Below are 9,396 nucleotides of genomic sequence, written 5' to 3' on the forward strand. Positions count from 1 at the left end.
TTTGCTAAAGCAGCAACTTTCAACGCAAAACAAGATATTCTCTACTTAAAAAAAAAAGACGTAATATTGGTCGTTTATGCCTCTCAATGCTTAAAATAACTGCTATATTTTCCAAACTTTTTTTGTTAATAACTTTTTAACGAATAACGACCGCCAACTAAAAACTTTTGAAGGTCACTCAGGAGGGTGACCTTGACAACATATGTCAAGGTCAAAGTAATCCGAGCTGTGTTAGTTATTGTAAATAATTACCAAATTTTTATTATAATTTTGTGTCATAAACGCAGTTTTAAATCACATGTCATTTTATATTATAAACACTATATTTTAAATTTCGCTATGTTATATAATTTAATTTAAATATACGTTATGTTATATAATTTTAAATTTTACGATTTAAAAGAACCAAAATATGTATATAATAAAATTTTCAAAAATCGTAAAATTTAAAATTATATAATATAACGGGGAAAATTTAAAACAGTGTTAGCGATATAAAATGGCACGTGACTCAAAATTGCGTTTATGATACAAAATTACGCACAATTTAAAATATAAAATAAAAATCGAAATGCAATATATACAACTAGGATGATTCGAAACAACCCTATTGTCTCGCAAATGTCAGATTCTTGACTCGATTCTGAGACAAGTTTTCCTGTAGCAAAACTTTCGCAAAAGCTTAGTTTGCGAGTTATAAAAAGAAATAGTTATCTATAGTTATACTGCGGGCCAAGTACAAGAGGTAGACAGGGCGGCGTAGGGCATATAAAACATGAAAATATTCGAAAAAACGTTTATAATAAACGGATGTGTTAAATATACGTGTGAAAGTATTTTTATTTAAACGTATATTTAACACATCCGTTTATTATAAACGTTTTTCCGAATATTTTTACGTTTTTCATGCCCTGCGCCGCCCCTGCTGTCTACCTCTTGTAACGTATTCTAATAGCGAGCCTTACTTTGAACCGAACAGACGTGTCAAACAAACCGATCTGTACTTTTACTGATAAAATAGTCCTTTCCGCTAGCTTGTCTCGTTTTATTTCCGCGAGTTCGGAAGTGTGTAAACGCGAGTGGCAGTGTGCGGAGCGCGAGTGAGTTCCGGGTGTAACAATAATATTTTACGGGAAAAAGCACTTTAAAAACACGAGAAAAAAATCTGTTTACATATTAATATATAAGAATAAACATGCATTTATTATGTATAATATGCAGAGCATTATAATATTATTAAATTATTATAATTGATTCAAATTCTCTAATTACCCGTTATAGCTCTTTATCCGTTATTGTCTAGACTTTTCAACTTTACTGGTGTTTATATGAGAACTGCATGAGAGTTAGTCGTATACAAAGATTCATTTGTTTTTTTGCATAAAACTGAAGGAAAACACAATGTCATTATTGTTCTGCATAAGGGTCCGGTCACAATCCGATAAAAAATCGTTGCAATTAAATTCAATGCTTTTTCGAGTTTGCATTTACACTGCCGGGGTCACGGCAAAGTAAAGGTCACTTGACTGCGATCATTCTTCTAGAAGATATCTAGACGGTCAACAGACGCTCAACCATAAAAGTGAGATTCTTTTTCTCGTCTGAAATAGTTAAAAAACTAATTGAATATATTAATACCAATAGAGTACAATTTCGATTTTTCATATATACAAAAATTTTAGATATAATGTCCAGAAGTTTTCTTCTTTTTTTCGTTATTTTTTAACGTTTCAATGACGTCTTTTCTCTTGTCACATTTCCACACTGCGTTCTTGTCATCCAAAATTAATGCAATTTTAATAATAAATTTAATAAGCGAACACTTGTGGAGAGCATTTTTATACAAAGTAATGATAGCATCTCATCACAACGGATAGCAAAATTGACCTATTGTCATATGACCGAATAGTGATCAAAATTTCTTGAAATTAAAAAATGGGTAAATAATATGGTCAGTTGTAAAAATTATTAGACTTGAAAAGATCTAATTTTATATGAATTTTATATGATCATATATAATCAAATCTGGACGCGATATGATCTTATCTTTATGTATAATCATATTTGACTTGATCTTATTATATGTATATGATAACAGATTTATTGTCATATATAATAAGATTAAGTCGAATATATGATTACATAAAGATTATATATATATATATATATATATATATATATATATATAAAATTAGATCTTTTTATATCTAATATATATTTTTACATCTGACCATATTGTATCTATTTTTTTCTCGGGCATCTAATAGTGACTTGACCATCTAGTGCCACATGACCGAGACTTGGCCGTCTAGCGACTCGACCTTGTATCAAGAGACACGGTACTGTCTCGCGCCAAATACGCGTGGAGCGAAACGCACCGGACTCTTTTACGCGATATACTCGACGATAACGTTTTTGATAACCTAAAGTATGCGAGTTATACGATGTATATTTTGTTTCTCACTCGATGAATAATGGTTAATGTTCATGGTTTATAAAAGATAGTTTTATATAAAAGAAAGTTTTTTATAAAAGATAGTAATAAGATTGTGAATCGAAAACACTATAACGGTAAATTCGTATCTTTGGAAAAATAGAGTTTAATTAAAAACTTCTAGATTTTTTTTTTACAAAAATAAAAGGAAAACTCTCATTTCTAATTACTATAATTGTAGGATTTTGACAATGTATCTAAATACAAAAGATATTAGGAGAAGATATTATAATCATACTATAATATAAAACCCGACTGTTTGTCTGTCTGTCTGTCCGCGAACTACTCATTCGTTAATGGACCGACTCTTAAAGATTTATATATGAAGTAGAGGTAGAATTTTCCGAGGATTGTAAATAAAATGTATAATTTTTAATTAGGGTAAACTCGGGTATGATGGTCATACGGAAAAGATGGCCCATGGCTGTAATTTCTCCAATAATTGCTAAACAGTGCATTTTTGTAGTCATTCTCAAAGATAATCAATATTTACAGTAGTTTATGTGCGTACACTATTCGAAATAACAATATTGTGAATATTATATCATATTTTTACTTTCGACTGCCTGCAAAGTTTTTCATGTGTCTGCTAAAAGCTGCTATAACGTCGAATAAATTACACTTAAGCTGCCGTAATCAACGTTACACACATAATTAAGGTATGTAAATTGTAATTTGACCTATATAATTTGTATTTCTATTTCCACTATTTATTTATAAATACTATGGTCATCTTTTCCTCACAGTTTGGGTAAGATGGCCCACTTTTTTCATGATAAGTCGGCCCACACAATCGATATATTAATATGACTATCTGCGAGACAAAAGTCGATTAATTGCTTATCACACAGCTCGTGGCACTGGCTTTTTGTTATTATAGAAAAGGATTGTGGATGATGCAATAAAAGTAAGTATTATAAGATTTTTCATTTTGATTTTGTGCTAGTTTCGGGAAATATTGTGATATTTACTTCGTAAGTGTTTAGCTATCAAGTGAGAATCTCATCATTTAATTGCCCGATATCGCGTTGCTTCTTGATATAGTTTCTCTGTTATAGTTTCTATAGAAAGAATTTAACAATACTTATCGCAAGTGACACGGTAGTCAATTAACTTTTACTTATACGGAAAAACGGTAAACTGTACTGCTAAAAATGAGGTTAAGAAGTGAGGTTATAAAACCTGTCTTGCGTACTGACAAAGCATAGTCAATATATGCGTGCAAGGTGATAGAAATTACTCTAGAATTTTCAAAAAGACAATAATAATAATATTTATAAATGGTATTTATAAATAGTGACAGTATTTGTGTTTTTATAGATGCCAAATAAAAATAGGAATTGAGAACATACTCGAGGTTAATCTTGAAAGAAGATTTAAATCTGCTAACGCAACAAAGGGTGGAATGAGGCCTACCACCATATTAAAATGATGCAAAAGCATGGTTTTCCGCTTACTTGAGATTATCTTTGTACACTGGCTTATAACTTTGCTAATCAACTTAAAATCAAACACAGATTCAATAATGAAACTCAAAAAGCTGGATGAGTGACTTTATTCATTTTTGTCTAGACATCCTGATGTTTCTGTACGCAAATCAGAAAATTTATCTCTTGCCAGAAGTCTTTGTATGTAAGTAGATTGGATTTAATGCATTCGCTGCAAGCGGTGGCTGCATGAAAGGTGTACATCATTTGTTGATGTTTGCCAAATGTGTGGGAAAATTATATATATATATTTGTAACTAAATATGTGAAATTATAAGTTTCTTTTATTATTTTACAAGATGTTAAGTGCATCTTTAACATTAAAATATGTATGGCCAACTGTCCCGTAATGCTATGGCCATCTTTTCCTTAAAGGTCAGATAAGATGGCCAATGCATATGTTGTAATACTTTGATAATATAAAATTTATGTTAAGTGTTTTCTTCTTAATTTCGATAGTTTTACGTACTTTAAGCGTCAGCAAAGGAATATACCAAACACTATTAAAAAATAACAAAAATAAATGTGTTTTTTGCATTTTAAAAAACTATGGCCATCTTACCCGAGTTTACCCTACCGATTTTTTTGGAAACCGGTTCCAAAAATTTTCCAATTTTTCGGGAAATAATTGACCGAATTTTAAAGAATTATATATAAAATAGAGGTAGAAAGAACTAAAAAATGTAATAGAATTAAAAAAATTGCTAATAATAAAGGGGTTTCCGATTTCTGTTTAAAAAATGTACGTGATTGCTCCAATTTCCGCAATTAAGCTGAATTTTTTTTTTATGGATACTTTTTATGAATAATTGTTTGTTACCGAATTTTTTGGAAACCGGTTTCAAAATTTTTCAAGTTTTTTGAGAAATAATAAGTATTAATAAACCGATTTTTTTGAAACCAGTGCCAAAATTTTTTTAATATTTTGTTGATAAAACTGGTACCAAAAGATTACTAATTTTATGGGAATGGCTACTATGGGGTTGAAAATTGGGTTTCATGGAGTTTTATGGGGTCAGCGAACCGATTTGGATGAAACTGGTACCAAAAGATTACTAATTTTATGGGGATGGTTACTATGGGGTTGAAAAATTGGGTTTTATGGGGTTCCATGGGGTCAGGCTATGGAGTAATATAGGCTATGAAAAAAATAGGTAATCTTAGAAAATAACAAACCTACAATATAAAAATCTCACTTAGGAGAGTAGCATGCATGTTTCTGAAAGAAGTTTGTGAAAGGGAAAAAAACATTATTATTAATGAAAAGGTATCGAATAAATGTTAATGAATAAAAGAAAGGATTATGCAATGGAACAAGATTGATTGTAAGAGGACTGAAACCAAACCTGATTCATGCGAAGGTTATGACAGGGACAGCAAGAGGAGAAATTGTCTTCCTACCCCAAGAATCAATTTCATACCAAGTGATATTGAACTACCATTTTCCATAAGCTTAAAAGGCGACAGTTTCCAATACGCGTCGGATTTGCAATGACAATAAATAAAGCTTAGAGACAAACATTAAAAAAGGTAGGTATCTACGAAATACAATATTCGCACATGGACAACTCTATGTAGCATTTTTAAGAACAACAAAAAGAGGAAGTGTAAAAATGAAAATAGAAAAAACCAACAAACAAGGACATTTAATTGAGGGAAAAAATACATCTTTTACCAAAAATGTGGTATATCGAGAAATTTTGTAAATTATGGAGACAAAAATGAATGAGAGTAGTCAATAATGGCGGGTTAGTGGAGAATGAAAGCGCGCGCGCAAAGCGCGGGCAAAAAAATTAATGAATTAATATTAGAACAGAAAGGCAGCAAATGTAAAACTAAACCCGGTAGAATTCTTAAACAAAATAGAAAATATTGTGCTAATTAGTAATCCGATTCGCCTCGGTCTACCCTATACATTTTTCAGGCAGAAATCGGTACCCCTTTCACCAATCTTCTCAAAATTCAAAACATCCTTCCTTTAATAATACTTTATATATAAGATTGTATGTATAACTTGTACACTTTTCATGCGAAAATCGGTAACTCCTTCACCGATCATTGTCAAATTTAACATCAACCTACCTTTAATGATACTCTATCCATAAAAAAAAATTAAGCTCGATATCTCAAAATTTGCGGAAATTAGAGTAATCATGTAGATTTTTTTAGATAGATATCGGTAACCCCTTTATTATTAGCAATTTTTTTTAATTCTATTATATTCTTTAGTTTTTTCTACCCCTATTTCATGTATAATTCTTTAAGATTTGATTAATCAGTTCTTGAGTTATAGAAATTTCGGTAAATTTGGCACACACACGAACACACATACATACATACACACATACGGATATTTTTAAAAATTACGATTTTCCGACGTTTTAGAACATTCTAAAACATTGGCAGCAAAAACTAAAAAAAATAATTTTTTCTTTGGTCTTTTCTACCCCTATTTCATATATAATTCTTTAAAATTTGGTTGATTAGATCTAGCCTAGCTTTATATGCGATCAAAGGTCCATATACGAAGTTTATGAAAAGCTTCCTCTATGAGGAAGTAATATAGAACATAATTATTAAAAGAGAGAATAAAGATCAGGAATGGCTACAGGAGTCAGACGCAGTTTTCAGTGCGTAAAAAAAGCTTAAGCGATTTCATCAATCGAATATATATTCAAACGTTTCGGCTCGGGATTGAGCCATCTTCAGTGAAATATATATAAAAAAGTTAATAATTACTCCCATTCTCCTTGTTGGATCGGTGAGTTTCGAGATTGAAAGATCCCAAAAGACAACATTGACTTTCGAATTACTGTCTGTAACAGATCCAAAACCAACAATGATATTCAATATTTCTGTCAGTATCTTGATTCAAGTCAATTAACGAGATGTGGTTAAACTCACCCGATAGCCAAAAAGAACAAGAGTATTACGAAGCCATACAGAGTATATAACGAGTCTTCCGAAAAGATACAACATTATATGCAGAGACGAAATCAAACGAACATGTCAAGAAGGCGGACGGAAAAATTCTAACCCAACACAGTACATACAACAACAATAAGCATGGTTTACAATTTGTTTAGTATAGATACATAAGCGTGGTGAAGAAATTCTGTATCAGTTTGTAAATTTAGACTGTTCTTCTGTAACTTAATATGCGCCATTTCCTAAACTCGTCTTTTAGATAGAAATCTCTCTTTAATTGTCAGGTATCTCAACGTTCTCCCAATCAAATTCGTGGTCAAAATTAATCCTATGTTCCGTAATAACGAATTGAGTTGTAGTATTTCTCCGAATGTGGTTTCTATGTTCAGAGATCCTGGTTTTTAATTGTCTCATTGTTTGACCCACGTAAGAGGCATCACAATTCTTAGATAAGATGTATGGATTGGATTGGGAGAGTGTCCTTCTGTACTCGAATAAAGTTACGCATTTTATTTAAGCTGAAAAACGAAAGATTGACATTCAAGTCTTTAGTGACGTTTTTAAATTTACCCGCGATGTTAGAGACGTGAGGAATGGTAAACCAAATGCGTTGTTCTTCACTATCAGTAGGTAATCGGTGAAGATTCATTTTGCCTGGGTGTGCTTCTATTAAGGAGAGACTTAATTCTAATATTAATTGTATTGAAATTAAAAGAGAGATTATGAGACACCTGAGCTATTCTCGAAATAATATTTAGCGCTTTATGAAATAATTTTTTGCAGGATTCTATATCTAAGAAAACGATTTACGTTCAATGCCTTCTCTTTCTCTTATACGTTCTTTTGAATGTATTTTACATGATTGTGCATATAATTAATTTAATGTGACAATCACGTGGAATTTTGTACAATTTTGCTCTAATCGAATACTTTATTATTACGTGAAATGCGAGGCAATAAACTCGTTGATAAAAAAATAATTTTTAAAGCAAAACAAATAATATTTGGGAAACAAGCAACAGAGAATGTTTTAGAATTTTTAAGTATTTTGGCGGCGACTGTTTATCATCTTTTATGGTATGCGCGCTATCACCGCGTTGTGAGAACAATCACGAAAATTTTTTTACAAACAATATACATTTTAATGTTATAATTTTCTGCAAAGTAAAGGTTATATGAGGAATAAAGAAGCACGCGTGCAAATTAAGTGAACGAGCGAATTACGTGCCCTGCTCTGGACGTTATCTCGTCCTTATATTAGAGAAAATCGATTTTCTTAGGATTTTTTTGAAACTGTGAATATTCGTTAATTTAGGTGTGCTTTATGCGTGGTATAAATTTCGGTATCTCTTCCGGTATAAAAAATAAAGATACTGAGCTTAAAGTTTCTAAAAAGAATTTTAAATTTAATTTTTTTTAGTTTTGGCATTTTTCCTTATAGAACTCGACGAGAGGAGCAACTTTGGTCCTCTTGGCCAATCTCGTATCTCTTACCGTTTGGCCCGGAAAACTTTTTCATTAGTAAAAATTGAAACTTTGAGGCTCATTATCTTTATTTTTTATACCGGAAGAGGTACTGAAATTTATACCACGCATAAAGCACACCTAAATTAACGTATATTCACAGTTTCAAGAAAATCCTAAGAAAATCTATTTTCTCTAGTATAAGGACGAGAGAACGTCCTTAACAAAAAACAAAATTGTATTCACATTGCAGAAATAAAATGGTTTGTTCCGCCAACAATAATTAAACAAGAAAAGTTGATTGATCTCAAAATTGTATTCACACATTTGAGCTTGTTATTCGCACTTTCGACAGTCTCGACGTTCACACGCATTTTGAAGCAAGTTCGCTTTCTTTCTCGATCGTTCACGATCGCAACAAGAAAAGTGAGAACGCCAAACGCGCAAGCATTTTCTCAATCACTTAAATAAATATTAATTGCCACGCTTAATTAACGAGAGGTTCAAACTGGGAGCTTTCCAGCAAGCGACACAAGTCAATACAAATATTGTTTTATCTTTGTTACTCATTGCCAAAAAAGAAAGGTAGAACAATGTTTATTATGTCGACTTGTGTGTCGCTTGTTGGAAAGCTCTTACTATTCATTGAAAGAATCTTGCCGCACGATTCATTTATTCAAAGTAGAAAATCGAAACGAAGGCAGAAGGAGACGCGAATTATCGTCTCGTGACCACGCGGAACAATAATTCTATTAAGATTCGGTTATATCGCGCTTCGAAACATTTATTTCTCATGTAAAATTTACTCACCGATCACGGAGCACTGCAGAAGACCCGTCAAATCACAGCCGGGAGGGTGGTACACGTACGGCGTGTCGGCGTTTATTTCGTGTCCAGCGACAGCATATCCTATTTGTTTCAGTCGACATAAGAAGGAACGGAATATTCGGCATACGTTCATTTTGCAACACTTTACTCCGTAACCGGATTTCTTTTTGTTCACGAGAAAGGAATTACACGAGC

Source organism: Temnothorax longispinosus, chromosome 2, assembly GCF_030848805.1.
Source record: "Temnothorax longispinosus isolate EJ_2023e chromosome 2, Tlon_JGU_v1, whole genome shotgun sequence".
In the NCBI taxonomy this organism is placed as follows: Eukaryota; Metazoa; Arthropoda; class Insecta; order Hymenoptera; family Formicidae; genus Temnothorax; species Temnothorax longispinosus.